Source organism: Sarcophilus harrisii, chromosome 3, assembly GCF_902635505.1.
Source record: "Sarcophilus harrisii chromosome 3, mSarHar1.11, whole genome shotgun sequence".
NCBI lineage: Eukaryota > Metazoa > Chordata > Mammalia > Dasyuromorphia > Dasyuridae > Sarcophilus > Sarcophilus harrisii.
Window position 1 is genome coordinate 193,166,248 of NC_045428.1, and position 19,997 is coordinate 193,186,244.

A 19,997-nucleotide genomic window follows, 5' to 3' on the forward strand; every position below is an offset into this window, starting at 1 on the left:
ATACCAAGAAGATAGAAAAGAGAGAAGTGATGACTTAAGCAAGAACAGGGAGGAGGTTTGGGATCAAAAGGCAAAGGATATGAAAATAAAAGATTTTGATCAGATAGAAGGAATTTTATCTGACTACTTCCTGATGTAATAGTTTAACATCTACTATTATTTCTGCATATATGCCTCTTCTTGTAGAGTTAGGCTTTCTTGGATGTAGGATGGAATTTTCATAATAAACAATCAATCTCCTCTAAGTTCAGGCATTCCTAATTTGTAGGGATACTGGAAACTTTATGAAGTTTATGGAGCACTACTCTCTTGGAGTCCATAATGATGAGTTCTACAAACACAGAGTTCAACTAGGTAGAAGATCCCTTCTAAAAGCCTCCTGTGATTCAAGTTTAAACATTTTATTCAAGGTGATTTATATGTCAAAAAACAAAGTCAAAATCTGTGCTTTCATTTAATTCAATAAGTTGGTATTTGGTAAATACTGATGTTGCCAGGGGCCATAAGTAAATAAAAACATTTTCTTGTTCCAGTACCTTTCATATTTCTCAAAAAATGCCAAACAACTAACAAAAAAGAGAATAAACACTCTCTCTATATAAAAAACAAGCAATACAACACTTTTATCAACACAAGATTCTTATTTGACAAAATGATTTAATTACTTCAAATCTTTTCCTTTTTCTCTCTTCTCCCTCTCATTGTGGATGGAATGAAAGACATTCACAATTTTTAAGTATATCATATACTTCTAGTTGATCAACTAAAATCTACTAAGCACTCTATAGGCATATGGGGTATTACCAACGCAATGGAAAGAGTACCAAGCAAAAGATTCAAGCGAATTCCTTAACTTTTGGAAATTCAGTTGAGGAAACTGAGGCTCACTAAGGTTATCAATAATATAAGAATGTTGGACCGATTGAACTGCTCAGATCCCTGCCAGAGAAAGAACTATTGAAGCTTTCTCATACAGGAAGTTCAAAAACATATTGAGAATTCTTTTTCACTTAGTTACTAGCCACACTCAGAGGGCTTAATTAATTAATTACATAAAATCCTGGTAATTACAGCCTATAGCAACATCAATAGACAAAAGAACTTAGTCATAATCTTGTTGCATTCCAAGTAAGAATTCCTTCAGTTTAAATCATCATATTTCCTTCATAGGGGATTTGGGATCAAAAGACCTGGGTTTCTAAATTTGGTTCCATCATTCCCAATCTAGGTAATTCTCAATTTAGGTGAAAGCTGCTTAAAGGAGCATAGATTTCCTCATCTGCATCATGAGCAGACTAATAAGATCATCTCTATGCAGCCTTAGTCTCTGGGATCAAAATTATCAAGGGAGGTAAGAATCACATGAAAATGAAATTGGAAAATGTTTAACAAAAGAAATAAAAATACAACAAAGGTAATGTTAATTTGTGATTTTCTAAGTCATTATGCAACTTGTAGGGATATTTCCATTTGAGCTGGACACTACTGTCTGATCATATAGCACAGAAGTGACCATGGATTCCTTTCCTCAAACAATCATTGGTTAATTAATACGACAAACCCAATTGTTTTATGTTGGAATCCTAGTGTTAACTCAACTTGAAACAAGGTACTAAGTGGAACTGAGAACCAATGCTTGTGTTCACACTTGTACTCACTGGAGTCCACATGTTTGGGAGATTTCAGGATTTAGTATGAGATATCCAAATTCAGGATATTCCCCAGTGGGAATTCCCCCTGGGGGAAATTCCCCAGTTTCCAACATCAGTGTGTGGATGGCCACTGTTTTGTAAGCACCCTCAGGAGGTGAAATGGTCAAGCCTACTGTGCCTGGAAGCAAGGGATCCATAGGCTGGACAGGAACAGATTTCACCTCTCCAGGGGTGAAATCTCAGTAGTCTCTCCTGCATACAACTCTGTTTTTCCTAATTGCAATCCCCTTTTACCCTCCAATTGTCCTTTGGCGGATTGATTGTGTAATCTTCTTCCATCCGATTGCCTTTTGGCTAATTGATCATATCTTACTATTGAATTTCTGGGAAAAATTTGTGGGAAACTGGGGAATTTGTAGCTAATATCCCAGTCACTAACACAGATAGACAACCTGTGATTTATCAACCAGGAGAAGTAGTAGCATAAGGCTTATTGTTACATACCCCTAATAGACAATCTGATGATAGTTGCCCAGATTCTGACTTCAAGCAGCAGAGTCCAGGAATATTTTGGACTGCAGCTGTGACAGATGACCGACCTATGCTCACTATTTATGTGAATTCGGATATCTCATATTAAACCCTGAAATCTCCCAAAGTGTGAACTCCAGTGAGTACAGGTGTGAACACAAGCATTGTTTCTCAGTTCCACTTAGTACCTTGTTTCAAGTTAACACTAGGATTCCAACAGTTTATTTTAAATTTTTATTGTTGCTTTGGATTTAAAAAAAAAAAAAAAAAAAAAAAACAATTCTCCTTAAGTCTTATCCCCCTGATTCACCAACAGAATATTAGTATGCCCATTGTCTATCCCCTCCAGCAGTGACAATTTCTACTCTTTAATCATCTTTACCATTTTGAAGGAATGGGAACACTGGATGAAGCGCTTGACTTGGGGTGGAGTACCTGGTTCAACTCCTCCCTTAGACTTACTGCCTATGTGATTCTTAGCAGGACACTTCATTTTGAGCTTCAGTTTCCTAATCTATAAAATGTAGGTAATTAAAACCATGATAGGGTTGTTACAAAGCTCAAATAATTTAACATTTTATAAAGTGCTTTTCAACCTTTAAAGTACTATATGAATTTCAACAATTATTATGATGATGATGACTGAACTCTCATTTGTTTTAACTTGCAAGTCTTAAGATTCAATATTTTAGAAACTTTTTGGTTTTGTTTTGTTTTTCTTTTTAACTACACAACTAGTCCTGTACAGTTCTACTTAGTCTCAACTGGTTTTAAGAGTTGACCTATTCCCCTCCTCTGGAATACTTCCACTTCCAGACTTATGAATTTTCCTCCACTACGGGAACATAACTGCTTATGGTTTCTCACAAAAGCATACTGTGTTGCTTTTAGCATAGGCACTCTCAATAGTATCTATCATTAATTTTGTTGTCTGATGTTATCTTCCTTTATAAAAGTCAACAGATATGGTTTTTTTTTGTTATCCTTTTTTCCATTCTCAATTGCTTTACATAAGTTTTCTAGTACTTTTGTAGTCTTTCATATTTGTCATTTTTTATGCCTTACACATGCATGATAATCATTGCATAACTATGAGCAATGTCAGAATACTTTAGGAGGAAGAGGGAGAAGATTAGATTTATGCAGCTAGCATCTTGCGCTAGATTCTCCTCAGATGTTCCTATAGACCAAGGACTACAGTGAATTACTAAAGTGAATGGTGGCTGGTTATTCCAAGGAGTCAGATAAGGGAAAGAGACTGTTTAATTTAGATGAAATCAATCAATATTACAGAGAGAAGGGAATAAGTGAAAGACTGACTGAGAATGAACAGGTTTGGAATGATAAAGTTACCCATGGTCCTGGATCTCTTTCCCAATATATCAGTAATATGACAGTTTGGTTTGATCACAGCTAACTCTGTAGATCTAAAATTGTGACTTGTGCTAATCTAGAACCAACACAAAGAATGCACCAGAATTCACAAAGAAAAATAACTAAAGTTAAAAAGCCTGATCCATTTGAGAGATTTCTATCTAAACTGTATCCAGCTGAGTTTACTTCTTATTTCTCACTTCTAGAGAAGTAAACTCTTGGTAGTAATCATTTGACATGTAATGATCAACTTTTTTTTTCTTACCTTCTCACAAAGTAAATAATTCCTCTGCCTTTACTGAAAGAAGTCAATGCAACTTTTATCTTTTTTCACATGCTATATGTATAAGACTTTCTTCTTCAACCAGTATACTAATTCATTACATTCTACTGTATGGGATAATAATTTTCAAAAGTTCTCAAAAGCCGAGATGGTATCATAATTGTTTATCTAAGTCTGAAACTGTTTGATTAGTTTCAATTGATAGAAAACATAAGAGTCAGCCTCCAGGCCTGGGACACTAGGATCATGTCTACTTGTGATAGACACTGGCTATATGACCTGAAGTGAGTCACTTCACCTCTCCTTACACCAGGCACAATTTTATGTGTGTGTGTGTGTGTGTGTGTGTATATATATAAATATATATAAATCTATAATTACAAATAGGTTAGAACTATATATATATATATACATATATATATATATATATACACACATATATATATAAAATCTATAATTATAAATAGGCTAGAACTAGCTCCACCTGCACTGTTAAGGGGATATATCTTCATTTTGTTGTTCACTAAGCCTTAGATTATAACAGATCCAATCCTTATCTCTATCCTTCTATTGATAGTTTGGTAAATTTTCCAAGATGAAAAGGTTCAAAAAGTCAGTCTGTATAGCTGATTAAAGCAATAATTACAAGTTGTTATCTTAAAAACTAAGAAATCATTTATCCTCTTTTCTTCTCCCAAGACTCAGGGCTATATAAAATAATGTAGCTAATTCATGCCTCAATATTTTAGGGAATCTGTGCTCTGGTTGATGTGGGTAGTCTGTAAAGGAGTGCAAATCACAACCCACTTTTCATCCTGTGTGACTTTTGTCCATGTCCTTCCAAAAATGTTTTCCACAAGGGGGTCTAGCCAACTTAGAGGCCCTCCTTTACATTTCTTTAGATAAGCTCCTAAATTACATCAAATTTGTATGGTATACAAATTGGGTAAGGTAAAAGGTTTTCATTTATAAACGCAATAAAAAAGCAGCTTGCTATCTTCAATAACTTGGTTGCTTAGAGATTTTCTTTATTTTCCTTCATTTCATATACCAAAAAAAGCTTTGGACTTACTTAAGAATATTGAGTTCAGAGAAAACCCATCTGTCTGTTCATATGCTAAATTATTATAGGCAAACTATAATCATAGCAAGTTTCAGCATGTACTATACTGGTAAAGTAATTTTCCATGGCAGGATATTCATCACAGAACAGTCACTATGCCATTGATTCTTTAACAACTTCTTTGAGTCCTAACTTGAATGACTTCTGAATTTCTGTGGCACATAAGGTTATCATGTGCAAAAGTACCTGGTTTTTTTTTTAGAAACTATCTTTTCACTGCTAATATTTAACTCATAGCAAAGACATAATCCTACATCCCACCCTGGTTTAAAAATAATGTAATAGGGGCAGCTAGGTAGCGAAGTGGATAAAGCACCAGCCCTGAAGCACCAACCTCAGAAGGACCTGAGTTTAACACTTCCTGGCTGTGTGACCTTGAGCAAGTGAGCAAGTCACTTAACCACAACTGCCTCAGTAAAATAATAATAATAATAATAATAATAATGTAATAATTACAACTTTCAGCATGGTATACTGGGAAAGAGTACTGGCATCAGATTTAGAAGATCTGAATTCAAATTCCATTTATGATAGAACCAATCAATTGACCTCTATAAGCCTCAGTTTCTTTATCTGTAGTGAGAGGTTTAAAATGAATATCCTCTGAGTTCTTTCCTATGTCTAAATCTATGTTCCTATTATTAAAGTATAAGCCAATGAATTTCCTTCTCAATCACCCATTAATTTACTTTAGTCCCTTTTTTTTTAAAACAAGAAAAAAGAATGAACTTTAGGGGAAATGGTTTAGAGAATAAAAAAGATATATGAAAAATTCAAATATTCAAACTGTTAAGAAAGAAAAGTGCTAAAAGTGTCAAAATTTAAACAAAGGAGGGAAATTCCATAGTCCATAACTTGCACTAAAAACAAATTAAAATCTTCCTAAAACATAAATCCAATAGATTATGATTTCTCTATTTTTACAGACAATGAAGAATCTGAGGTTCAGGGAGATTAACATGCTTACCCACAATCAAAAAGATAATCAAAGCTGAGATCTAGGAAGCAAAGAAGTAAATCAAAATTTATCTTATCAAGCAAACACTAAAAAAATATTGAATTTTAAAGATCCAAAGATTTAAGTTGTTTTGAATGCAACAAAGATTTCTTAAGTAGTCACTGTATATGCAATATTACTTAGCCATAGGGATATGAAGGGAAAAAAAACAGTTCTTGACTTTGTGATAATTAGAAATTTTATATTGTTTGATGTTTGTTTGATTTTAGTTTGAAATCATATTATAATGATGGCACTCCAATAAGGAATCACTTAGGCTAAGTGGTCCCAAGGCCCATAGAAGTACAGGCAAAACAAAACAGTTTTACTCTCACAATTAACTCTATGCGAGATGGATTTAGACTTTGAGCTTTCTGATTAGATGAACTCCTGACCAGCAAGTGGATCTGCATGTATGTATATTCCCTAAGAACAGTGGTATGATTACTATATTATACACATCAATTAAGTAATATTTATTAAGCATCTATTGTGTGCTGGGCACTCTAATAAGAAATGGGGATTTTTAAAAAGAGGCAGAGAACAGTCCCTAACCTCAAGGAGTTCACAACCTCATGGAAGAGAAAACATGCAAACTACATACAAGGTAAACAGGTAATTAGTAAGATGGAGAAGGCACCAGAATTAAGAGCAAATGAGTAAGAGTTCCTGGAGAAGGGGGATCTTTGAGTGGAACTTAAAGGAAACAGTAAACAGAGCAGAAGAAGAAAAATGTTCCAAACATGGAAAATAACTAAAGAGAATGCCCATAGCTAGATGGTAGAGTATCTAGTTTGTGGCATAGCCAGCAGGCCAGTATTACTGAATCAGAGTACCTGTTAAGGAGGAAGAAAAAAGAAGATTGGGATGGTAGGAGGGGGTTAAGTTATGAAGGGCTTTGAATGTCAAAGACACTAGTTTTTATTAGTTCCTGGAAGCAACAAGAAATGACTGGAGGTTACTAAGGGGTAACAGGTTCAGATATGTATTTTAGGAAAATTACTTCAGAGGTTGGAGGATGTACTAAAGTAGTGGAAAGAATTAAGGAAGGCAGACTTACCAGCAGGCTATGTTAATAATTGATGCATGAGACAAGAACTACACTAGATTGTGTGGCAGTATCAGAGAAAAAGATGTGTATTCAAAATGCTGCAAAAGTGAAATCAGGAGGATTAGACAACAGCTTGGATATTGAGGAGAGATAATGAGGGATCAAAAATAAAACCTCAAGAACCAATGTTCTTTAAAGTATGAAAGAATAAAATGCTATTTGCTTTATATACTTCTCAGTGCTCACTTTTTTTTTTTTTTTTTTAATTTAATAGCCTTTTATTTACAGGATTTATACATGGGTAACTTTACAGCATTACCAATTGCCAAACCTCTTGTTCCAATTTTTCACCTCTTACCGCCCCCCCACCCCCTCCCCTAGATGGCAGGATGACCAGTGAGTGCTCACTTCTTAACATGCATGAAAATCCTGTGGAAATTTCTTTGAAAATCACTTTCAAAACCATATTCCCAGGTCCAAGGACAGTAAAATAAAAAATAATTCTGTTTTGATTTATTTCAGAATCTCGTCATCTATTCCATCACAGAACAAACCAAAGAAGAGAGACCGCTTCCTGGTAATGTCTTCATTACATAACCATTATTTTGCTTGAAAGTAAACTCATAGTTCACTTTATCACATATGTCAGAATCCAAGGTAATACCAAAAATAAAAATAAAACCCCTCTCAAATCATATGTAGACGTTTTTTCCAAATTATCTATCTCTCTTACTGTATTATTTCAAAAGAATCAAGGAAAAGCTCTATTTGAAGAATAGATATTATTTCACTCTAACTCCATTTAAGAATAACAAACTATCCCAAAGTAATGTTCCTTTTTTCATATACAAACACACACTCTACCTGATTTCTTCCCTGTTTCCAATAAAAGTTTCATGTAATGGCAGAAATGGAAGAACCCAAAATTTCTGGGGAAAGAAATCTGGTGCTTCCATACTTTATGTGCTTTCTGAGAGAACTATTAAGAAAAAGGGGAGGGGAGAGGCTAGGGAGAAAGAATGAAAAAACATGAAAGCAAATTGTGAGTATCAGAGATTTTAATAATTATAATAAGTATTGTTTAAAATCAATGTTTTATATGATTAATATAGAAATATGTTTAACATGATTATATATGTACAGTCTATATTGGATTGCTTGCTCTCTTGGAGTGGGGAAGAGAAGATACATTTGGAAGTCAAGATTTTACAAAAGTAAATGTTAAAAAAAAAAAAAAAAACTACCTTTACATATAATTGGAAAAAAATTACTGAGAGGTGAAAAAATATTTATTGTCTGATTAAAAATTTTTTAAAAATACCTGTGAAAGACTTAAGAACACATATCAAAGTACTGTCTAGCCACAACTCCAAAAGACCCATGATGAAACTCTTACTGACAAAAAAGGTGATAGACTTATATTGAGCAGATTGAGAGATATTTTGAACATGGTCCATATTTTTATATATTTTACTAAAACCACTTGGTATTGGCTAAAAAATAGATTAGTTGATCAATGGAATAAGTTAGGGTCACAAGACAAAATAGTCAACTATAGCAATCTAGTGTTTGACAGACCCAAAGATCCTAACTTCTGGGATAAGAATTCATTATTTGACAAAAATTGCTGGGATAACTGGAAATTAATATGGCAGAAATTAGATATGGACGCACACTTAACACCATATACCAAGATAAGATCAAAATGGGTCCATGATTTAGACATAAAGAACGAGATTATAAATAAATTAGAGGAACATAGGATAGTTTATCTCTTAGAATTATGCAGGAGGAAGAAATTTGTGACCAAAGATGAACTAGAGACCATTATTGATCACAAAATAGAAAATTTTGATTACATCAAATTAAAAAGCCTTTGTACAAACAAGATTAGAAGGGAAGCAACAAACTAAGAAAACATCTTCACAGTGAAAGGTTCTGATAAAGGGCTCATTTCCAAAATATATAGAGAAATGACTCTAATTTATAAGAAACCAAGCCATTCTCCAATTGATAAATGGTCAAAGGATATGAACAGACAATTTTCAGATGATGAAATTGAAACTATTTCCACTCATATGAAAGAGTGTTCCAAATCACTATTGATCAGAGAAATGCAAATTAAGACAACTCTGAGATACCACTATACACCTGTCAGATTGGCTAAGATGACAGGAAAAAATAATGATGGAATGTTGGAGGGAACACTGATGCATTATTGGTGGAGTTGTGAACGAATCCAACCATTCTGGAGAATAATCTGGAATTATGCCCAAAAAGTTATCAAATTGTGCATACCCTTTGATCCAGCAGTGCTACTACTGGGCTTATATCCCAAAGGGACACTAAAGAAGGGAAAGAGACCTGTATGTGCCAAAATGTTTGTGGCAGCCCTGTTTGTAGTGGCTAGAAACTGGAAAATGAATGCATGCCCATCAATTGGAGAATGGGTGGGTAAATTGTGGTATATGAATGTTATGGAATATTATTGTTCTGTAAGAAATGACCAGCAGGACGAATACAGAGAGGACTGGAGAAACTTACATGAACTGATGCTAAGTGAAATGAGCAGAACAAGGAGATCATTATATATTTCAACAACAATACTGTATGAGGATGTATTCTGATGGAAGTGGATTTCTTCGACAAAGAGAAGATCTAACTCAGTTTCAATTGATCAATGATGGACAGAAGCAGCTACACCCAAAGAAAGAACACTGGGAAATGAATGTAAACTGTTTGCATTTTTGTTTTTCTTCCCAGGTTATTTTTACCTTCTGAATCCAATTCTCCCTGTGCAACAAGAGAACTGTTCAGTTCTGCACACATATATTGTATCTAAAATATATTGTGACATATTTAAGATGTATAGGACTGCTTGCCATCTGGTGGAGAGGGTGGAGGGAGGGACGGAAGAGAAAAAAATCAGAACAGAAGTGAGTGTAAGAGATATTATTGTAAAAAATTACCCTGGCATGGGTTCTGTCAATAAAAAGTTATAATTTATATATATATATATGTATGTATATATGCTTTGCTTTACTATATATATTTGTTATAAAGGTTTGCTTGTTTTTTTCCCTTTTCAATGAGAGCAGAGGGCAGGAAAAAAAGAAAACAAGATTGTTATAAGCTAAAAAATTAAAATAAAATAATTTACTTTAAAATACTTTAAATATTTTGTTGCCATATTTGATGACATTTACTTAGGGAATACTGTTATTTTATTAAATTGAACATTTCTGCTGTGAAAGATAGTTTACACAACCTGTCTTAATTACTGATACCTGCATCACTCTCACTACTACATCTGATTACATGTACCTACTACCATTGTGCCAATTATTGCTAATTTATAAGTACTGATATCTTCCCACAAATTTGGGAAAAGGACATCTCTTAGTCTACCAAGTTAAAAGCCTAAATCATAAAGAGAGAAGCAAGAGATCAGAGATCTATTAGAATAGCAGGATATATCTAAAATATTTTATTTGCAGCAGCAGCAAGTCATCATGGGATACTGTATTATTTAGACATCCACAACAGAATGAAAGAAAATGGAATCAAAGGTGCTAAGATACAAAGTCATTTTACGAGATTACAAAAAAAAGTATTTCCAACACAAAAATAAGTCTTTTCTAGAAGGATGAAATATAGCGAAAAAAGAAAACTAAAGATTAAAACTTAAGGGTATATGGATGATGTATGACTACAATGGTGTTCTAAAGTAGAAATTTTCATTATCCCAGAAATCATTTGCATCAAAAATTTGCATCAAAGAAGGAAGAAAAAAACATGAATTAAATTCTTATCATTTACCAGGAATTATCTATATCCCTAGTGGTGCAAATATTTTAAAAGGGAAAGATAGCAGAGAGAAGAAAAGTAGTGGCCAGGGAAGGAGAGGTCACAGCAGGGAGTTGAGTTGGCAAAGTAGTCTGGTGTCCACAGCTATGTGTTTTTGTAGATTACAAAAAAACAGTGTTAATTTAATAAATTTTAGCTTTTACTTACATGGCATATTTATAAAAGGGATTGTCTGAATCCCTGGCTTTCTTAGGGAGGGAGGGAGAGAGAGAGAGAGGGAAGGATTGAGGCAGGAAGGAAGGATTGAGGCAGGAAGGAAGGATTGAGGCAGGCAGGCAGGCAGGCAGGCAGGCAGGAAGGAAGGAAGGAAGGAAGGAAGGAAGGAAGGAAGGAAGGAAGGAAGGAAGAAAGGAAAAAGAAAAGAAAAACTGAAAACTTAAGGCCCAGAAAGATTAATTGATTTTCCTAAGATCTCATCTGTGATAAGCATAAGAGCCCAGATTTTAACTTAGACTCTTTGGCTCTATGTCAAGTACCTTCTCTACCAAAGAGGTGATAGGTGAAGTCAGAGAATAGAAGAAATGTATCAAAAGAACCCAGAAAGAAGTAAACAAAAGAATCTAATGTAACATTTTCATCTAAAGAGTAGAAAGGAGAGCCAGAAAAAAAAAAATCAAGAGAGTAGAAAATCAGAAAGACAATATCATGGGAGCCAAAGGAAAGAGAATTTCAAGAAGAATGTAGAGAAGTTAAGGAAGATGAAACCTGAAAAAGGTCAATGGATTTGAGGACTAAACCACTTGACTACATATAAGCGTATATATATAAAAGTATAGTTTTTTTTAATTCAATAATCTACTTCAATAGTGATTTAAATAGTTTAAATCATGATTTGCACTTTAAAGAAAAGATATTATAGACAAAAGAAGCTCATGTGCATAGCTTATTCTCTTAAATATTCTTTTGAGTTACTATTGAGGATTACTTTGAAGATTAAGCATATGCTGAAAAAAACTGCCCACTGGCTTCAAAATCCTACTTACACAATTTGCCCATGCAACTAAAGTTCTTCCAAGTTTTTACCATCAATTGGAGGAATGAACATTAGAAATAATATTTAGTAAACTAGAAATTCTACTGTTGTTATTACATCAAAGGTGGATTTAAGTTGGATATTTGTAGTCAGAGGTGGTTCAACCCTCCTGTAGAATGAGAAATTGCCATAGGTTAATTCCATTACAGAATGATTAAGTAGTATGGAAATAAAGAAAATACTTGCTATGCATAAAGCACTGGAAATTTATTTATTTATTTACTTTTTTTTTTTAAATTAATGCTTTTTTAATTTACAAAACATATGCATGGGTAATTTTTCAACACTGACCCTTGCAAAGCCTTCTGTTCCAAATTATCCCCTCCTTCCCCCACCACCTCCCCTAGATGGCAGGTAATCCAATACATGTTAAATATGTTAAAATATATGTTAAATCCAATATATGTATACATTTATACAGTTATCTTGCTGCAAAAGAAAAATCATATCGAAGAAAAAAAACTGGGAAAGAAAACAAAATGAAAGCAAACAACATAAAAAGAGTGAGAATGCTATGTTGTGGTCCACATTCAGCTCCCACTGTCCTCTCTCTGGGGGGAAATGGCTCTCTTCATCACTGAACAACTGGAATTGATTTGAATCATCTCATCAGAATTGATCATCGTATAGTCTTATTGTTGTAGTGTATAATGATATCCTGGTTCTGCTCCTTTCACTTAGCATCAGCTCACGTAAGTCTCTGCAGACCTCTCTGAAACCATTCTGCTGGTCATTTCTTACAGAACAATAATATTCCATAACATTCATATACCATACCTTAGCCATTTTCCAATTGATGGGCATCCATTCAGTTTCCAGTTTCTAGCCACTACAAAAAGGGCTGCCACAAACATACTTGCACATGTGGGTCCTTTAAGATCTCTTTGGGATATAGGCCCAGTAGAAATACTACTGGGTCAAAGAGTATGCACAATTTGATGGCTTTTTGAGCATAGTTCCAAATTGCTCTCCAGAATGGTTGGATCCATTCACAATTCCACCAACAATGTATCAGTGTCCCAGTTTTCCCACATTCCCCCCCCAACATTCATCATTATCTTTTTCCTGTCATCTTACCCAATCTGAGAGGTGTGTAGAGAATGGCAATTTTTAAAACACCCAGTATTCTCTTTTAAATCTGAATTATAAGTTTGAATTAGAAGCAAATAAATTAAAAGTTAATCAACTGATAAAATAAAATCACTAAATTGCTATTCAAACATATCTCTATCTTCTACTTGCATGGCTGATTTCTGAAGTCATGTTAAAATAATATATAATAAAATAATAGTAATAACAACAATAAAAATAGATTCTATTTATAAAGTGAAAATTATTTGTGCCAGGCACTGTGCTAAGCATTTTACAAATATTATCTCAGGGATAGCAAAGTGGCATAATGGATAGAGAACTAGACCCACAATTAGGAAGACCTGGGTTCAAATCCAGTCTCAAACACTTACTAGCTATGCGGCCCTGAGGAAATCATTTAACCCTGACTGCCTCCAAAAAAAAAAAAACTAGATTATCTCATTTGATGCTCAATAACCCTGGGAAATAGGTGCTGTTATTATTCTCATTTTACAAATGACAAAACTGGGGCAAACAAATAAAGGTTAAGTCACCTGTCCAAAGCCAAATAGCTAGTAAGTATCTAAGACCATATTTGAACTGGTCTTCCTAACTCTGGCCTTCTATCCACTGAGCCACTTAACTGCCTAATTTGTACTTGCATAACCCCAAGGAGATACTAAAGAAGGGAAAGGGACCTGTATGTGCCAAAATGTTTGTGGCAGCCCTGTTTGTAGTGGCTAGAAACTGGAAAATGAATGGATGCCCATCAATTGGAGAATGGTTGGGTAAATTGTGGTATATGAATGTTATGGAATATTATTGTTCTGTAAGAAATGACCAGCAGGATGAATACAGAGAGGCTTGGAGAGATTTACATGAACTGATGCTAAGTGAAATGAGCAGAACCAAGAGATCATTATATACGTCAACAACGATACTGTATGAAGATGTACTCTGATGGAAATGGATTTCTTTGACAAAGAGACCTAATTCAGTTTCAATTGATCAATGATGGACAGAAGCAGCTACACCCAAAGCAAAAAACACTGGGAAATGAATGTAAACTGTTTGCATTTTTGTTTTTCTTCCCGGGTTATTTTTACCTTCTGAATCCAATTCTCCCTGTGCAACAAGAAAACTGTTTGGTTCTGCACACATATATTGTATCTAGGATATACTACAATATATTCAACATATATAGGACTGCTTACCATCTAGGGGAGGGGGTGGAGGGTGGGAGGGAAAAATCGGAACAGAAGTGAGTGCAAGGGATAATGTTGTTAAAAAAAAAAATTACCCTGGCATGGGTTCTGTCAATAAAAAGTTATTACAATAAAAAAAAAAATTGTACTTGCATAACTAATTTTTGAGTCAACTGTTAGATTCTCATTTGTTACATTTGGCTCAGTGTTATATACACTGTCATGATCTTTTTCCAATCCTACCTATTCATTCAATGTATTACCTTTGGGTCATTTGCTAGATTTACTAAGCATAGCACCTTTGCTTTTATCCACATCACTGATTAAAATATTAAATATTAAAGGGCCCAGGCCCCCAGAATTGGGGAGCAATTTATTGAAGATCAAATTCTCAACAATAACCAATTAATGCTTATCCTTTAGGTCCACAGTCTTAAGATTAACTCTATATCAATAAAATGGTTTTATGATCTAGCTAATACTTTTCTATCTTATTTTTCAAGAATAATATGAATAATTATTCTACCAGTCAAGTAACTCAATGATATGAACTAGTCAACTACTTCTGGAAAATATTTTTTTAATTCTGTGAGAAAAGTCATTGTACTCTTCATATCTTTTGACTTTGAGAGATGCCACATCTGGACACCTACCTAAAGGACACTAAAGACAAAAACAAATGCTCTATATAAATCAAAGTATTTACATCAGCAGGTTTTGTGGAAGAAAGAAAGTAGATAGAGAATGAATGACCATCAACTGAGGAATGACTGAACAATGGTATATGAATATTGAATTGTAAGAACAACAAGGATAGCAAATTCAGAGTAACAAGGAAAGACCTGCATGAACTAATACAGAATGATGAAATATAAACAGGAAAACAATGTTTATTTACAATTATTATGAAAATGTAAATGGAAAGAACAGTAAACAAATATCAATGTTGAAATAACAACCAATAGTGTAGAAAAATGGTCAATGTTTTTAAAATATAATAAATGATAAAAATGCCTAAATGCCCATAGCTGAAGAGATTTAAAAGACTATGGAGATGGTTTAATGTGATTGTTGGTTAGTTTTGGGTCGAATGTTTCTCAATTTAAGAGGCTAGTCTTGCTAGAAGAGGGAATCTGAGTAGAATATCAGATGACTTGAGATGTGAAAAGAAAAAGCACCAATAAACTTAAGAAATGAGGTTAACAGGGCACAACTTATTCCACTGCCTCCTCTTCTAGATCTTCACTAACCATCCACTTAGTAATAACCTCAAGAATTTTGCCAGGAATAGAAGTCAAACTCACCATCCTAGTGCTTCTAGAATCCATTCTCTTCCCTTTGTTGAGAGCTGTGAAAACATATTCCCTTTTCCATTTCTTTGGTACTTTTTCCATTCTCCATTATCTTTCAGAGATCACTGACAGTGGTGGAATGGTGGAACAATCACATCTGCCAATTCTTTCAGTACTCTGGTATGTCGTAGTTCCTTTAGGCCTGGTGACTTGAACTCAACAAGACCTGCTAGATATTCTCTTACTATCACCCTACTTATCTTGTGCATCATGTCCTTACTGGTCATTTTTGTTCTGTCCTTTCCATTCCAAAGATCTTTCTCCTTGGCAGAGAAAACAGAAGCAAAGTAAAAGTTGAATTCTTCTGACTTTATGCCATTGAACAGTATCATTTTCCCACCTACCCTCAGTCCTATTTTTTCCTTCATTATTCATCTTTCCCAAAAATAACTTTTTTAAAAAAGAAACTTCTTTGATATCCTTATGGTTTTTATTAGCCTCAATTGATTCTGAGTGTTATCATTCCTGACACTATTCTTCAGGACCATTATGAATTCTCTGTTCAAAACGTACACAAACTGCTTCATAAATAAAGAACTATATAAATCTGATCTATTATTATCCTCAGTTACCTTGCCCTTGCTTCCATCTTCTCAATGTCTTCTTTAGATCTAAGTTGGTTGCTGAGTTCCTTGAACATCCATACAGATTCTTTAGAGTTTAGAGTTTAGACAATGTCACCGAAACTTCCTCTTCAGAACTGTTTTTCTTTGTTTCTTCAAGATTCTTGAGAACTTCCCATCCCTCCTGGGTCAACCTCCACTATAGAATTTTAAGCCACAGGATCATATCAATCATTTCTTTGAAACCTTTGAATTATGCTCTCCAAAAGTCTCCCCATAAAAAAACTTAGTGTGCATACAAAACAAGTAGATTTACTCTCTCATTTTATAAGAAACTCTAAAAAAAAAATCATCTCTCTCCATCCTAAAATTCTCATTATTTATATTTTGGCATATAATTAAGGCAAATCAGATATATATAATAACTGCCTTATTTGCTCATTTTTTGAAGGATAAAATATCATAAAGCCAAGGAAATAAAATTTTAACTTGTCTGCTTTTTGATAGAAAGAAAACTCTAAGATGTCTGAATAACCAAAATCCTCCATCATGATTAATATCATTGTAGGCTCATAATCTATTTCCCAAACTCCTAATCTAGTTCCTCTTTCTGTCCTGGTAATCTATAGTATATTCCAATGACAGCATATCTATGTAGTTTTTATATACTTTACACACACACAGACATTTATATATTTTGTGACTTTTTTTCATTGAACTTTTTCTTTCTTGCTTGAAAACAAAAAGAAATCACTCAGGGGAAAAAATCCTCATTTGACAAGAATTGTTAGGACAACTAAAAAGTACTGCCCAAAGTAGGTTTAGGCCAACATCTTACGCACAGACAGATACAGACACACAGACACAGACACAGACACACACACACACACACACACACACACACACACACACACACATACACACACAAACACACCACAATGACTGTGAAACCTGAATATCCATAAGCAAATCAGAAGAGAACCAAATCAGATACCATCCACAACTATTGTAAAAGGGAGAATTCTTAATCAAACAAGGAAAAGAGGAGAAAACATAACAAAATAAATAACTACATGTGTAATCATTTTGGGAAGGGGGAAATAGTCATTGACTCCATTGGGAGGGAGGGGAAGAAAGAGGATGGAAGGGGGAAGGAAGAGGAGGGAAGGGAAGGAAAAGGAAGAGGAGGAGGAGAAGAAGAGTGAGGAGAGAGGAAGAAGATGGAAAATTATGTGCAATATCCACATGGACAAAATTAATTGGACATTTCAGAATTTAAAATACAAAGAGATCAATGAAAAGATACTTTTTACTTAATATTATCCAAAATTGTTTTAGGATATCAAGTGGAAGAAATATGGTCATTTAAAAGCTTTGTGTTACCCAAAGGAGGTGAATAATATAAAAGAAAAAGGAAGGCATCTTTTATCTTTCTTAGAACTTATACTCTTTTTTTCCTTTTGAGAGCTTAAGATAGAATAATAATGAGTTTGGCTTAGAGAAACTAAATACTGTTAGGAATGCCAACTCAATCAGAAATAAAACTTTTTTTTAAAATCATTTATAAAGAAAAGATGATACTAAGGAGAATATATTCACAAAAGTAGAAATATATGTTACTAAACACTGCTAGCAAGCAGGTACAATTGTTTTGTGACTAACAAAATCTGCAGAGAAGGGACAGGAACTTCACTTGAACTCTCCCAAATTCCCCTCCACACAACTTCCAAGTAATGCTTCAAATCAAATTCTAGAAGAATAAAAGGTCCAGGTGAAACAATTTTCCAGCTCAAGAACATAAATGAGGTAATTAGGAAAGGTCTGCACTGAAAGTTAGCACTGAGACAATGCCAGCAACAAATCTTGGTGGCACCTGCATGAGTGGCACCAGCAACTTCAGTCTCTCAGCCCACAGATGGTAAGGGGATTGGATAAGTCTTCAGAAAGAGGTTATAGGGAATCCTGTGCAGGCACAGGGCTAAAGATCCTGTTAAATAGCCAGATACAGTTCCGAGTCATAGTCCCAATGCAAAGGGAAGCACTAATTCTTTCAATCAAAAGTTTGCAAAGCAGAAAAAATAGTTAAGGAAAACAATTTGGCAGAAACAGAAATTGGATAGATCAATATTTTATACCACATACCAAATAAGGTTAAAATGGATCTGATTTAGAGAGAAAGCAAATTAGGAGAGAACAGAAAATTTACCTGTCAGATCTATAAACAAAAGAAGGATTTATGACCAAACATGAGAAAGAAAGCATTATGGAATGTAAAATGGATAATTATGATTACATTAAATTAAAAAGGTTTTGTTGTTGTAAGAACAAAACCAATTGTGTGAAGATTAGAAGGAAAGCAAGAAACTGTGGAAGAAATTTTATAGTAAGTTTTTCTAATAAAGTTCTCATTTTTCAAATATATAGAAAACTGAGTCAAATAGATAATTTTACAAGTCATTCCTCAATTGATAAATGGTAAAGGATATGAACAAGTAATTTTCAGAAGAAGAACAATCTTGGGGCAGCTAGATGGCACAGTGGAAAGAATACCAGATCTGGAATCTGGAGGACCTGTGGGAATGGAGAGATAAGATGGAAGAACTTACAGGAATGTATGGATTCTTTTTCTGTATTTTATTTTTTATTATTTCTATGTCTCTGTGACCTACATAAATACGGTGTGTGCAAGCCAATATTTACTTAAAACTTTAGATTTATTTAACCAGAAATGATGACATTTATCCTTGTTCAATGTTATCAATATTTAGACTATTAGTTTAAATGATGTCAGCTCAGTAATCTGAAGTTTGAAGTCTAACTGATGATTCCTCTCAGAACCAGGGGAACAAAGCATTCCGTTCTAATCTGCCTTTGGCACCAATGTTTAACATTCAATTATAGGAGAGGGAACCTATTTCTCAATGCTCCCCAACTTATGATGTAATCCTTTATAACAGAACCTATAAAAGCTGTATATCTTTACTAACTCTCTAGCTCTCCTATGGCGAACTTTCTCTTTCTTATCTCGTGATGGGATGGCTCATCCTCTGGAGGTTTCAATAAACAACTTTCCTGTTTTCTACTGAGTGATCTCTGCATAGTCATTTTGGGTAAGGGTCTTCTACATCTCTCACAGACCTAAGTTAAAAATCTAACCTTATTAACTGTATGACCCTAGACAAGTCTTCTCCCCCCTCCCCCCCAAAAAATTCTCCAATTATTGATTAGAGAAATGTAAATTAAAACAACTCTGAGATACCAAATATAAGATAGCAGATTAGCTAACATAACAGAAAAAGATAAATTATAAATATTAGTGGGGATGTAGCAAAATTGAGACACTAGTGTACTGTGGTAGGATAGTGAACTAATCTAAACCATTCTGTAGAATAGTTTGGGTGTAGAACTACACCCAAATGCTTTAAAACCCAGCAATGATACTACAAGATCTATATCCCAAAAATATTGGGAAAGAACAAAAGAGAAAAAGAGCTATATGTACAAAAATATTTATAGCAACTCTTTTTGTGGTAGCAAAGAATTGGAAATTGTGAGGATGCCTATTAATTGGAGAATGACTGAACAAGTTGTTGCTTATGATTGTGACAGAATACTTTATGCTTTAAGAAATAAGGAGCAGAATGCTTTCAAAAGAAACAAAAAAAAACCCTTAGACTTATACATACTGCAAAGTAAAATAAGCACAGCCAGAAGAATGTAGATACTAACAACATTATAAGATGATCAAATATGAATGACTTGGCTCTTCTCAGCAAAACAATGATGCAAGACAATTCTGAAGGATTTAGAATGAAAAATATTATCCACCTCCAGAGAAAGAATTGATGGAATTTGAGTATAGATCATAGCCTACTTTTTTTTTAAGTTCAGTTTT

The 19,997-nt window shown here is 34.0% G+C and overlaps 1 protein-coding gene across 5 annotated transcripts in view; it reads right to left on the reverse strand.

The window, feature by feature from the left end:
- Positions 1 to 19,997, reverse strand: part of CDKL5 (cyclin dependent kinase like 5) — a 261,926-nt gene that overhangs the window by 191,256 nt on the left and 50,673 nt on the right. The window contains exons 1-2 of one of the 5 annotated variants that reach the window (XM_031958917.1): positions 16,112 to 16,797; positions 15,492 to 15,802 (exon numbers count right to left, since the gene is read on the reverse strand). The exons of the other annotated variants lie outside the window; for them this stretch is intronic. The gene's annotated coding sequence lies outside the window, so the exon portion shown is untranslated. Of the gene's footprint in view, positions 1 to 15,491; positions 15,803 to 16,111; positions 16,798 to 19,997 lie in introns of those variants that run through there. 5 annotated transcript variants of the gene reach the window in all.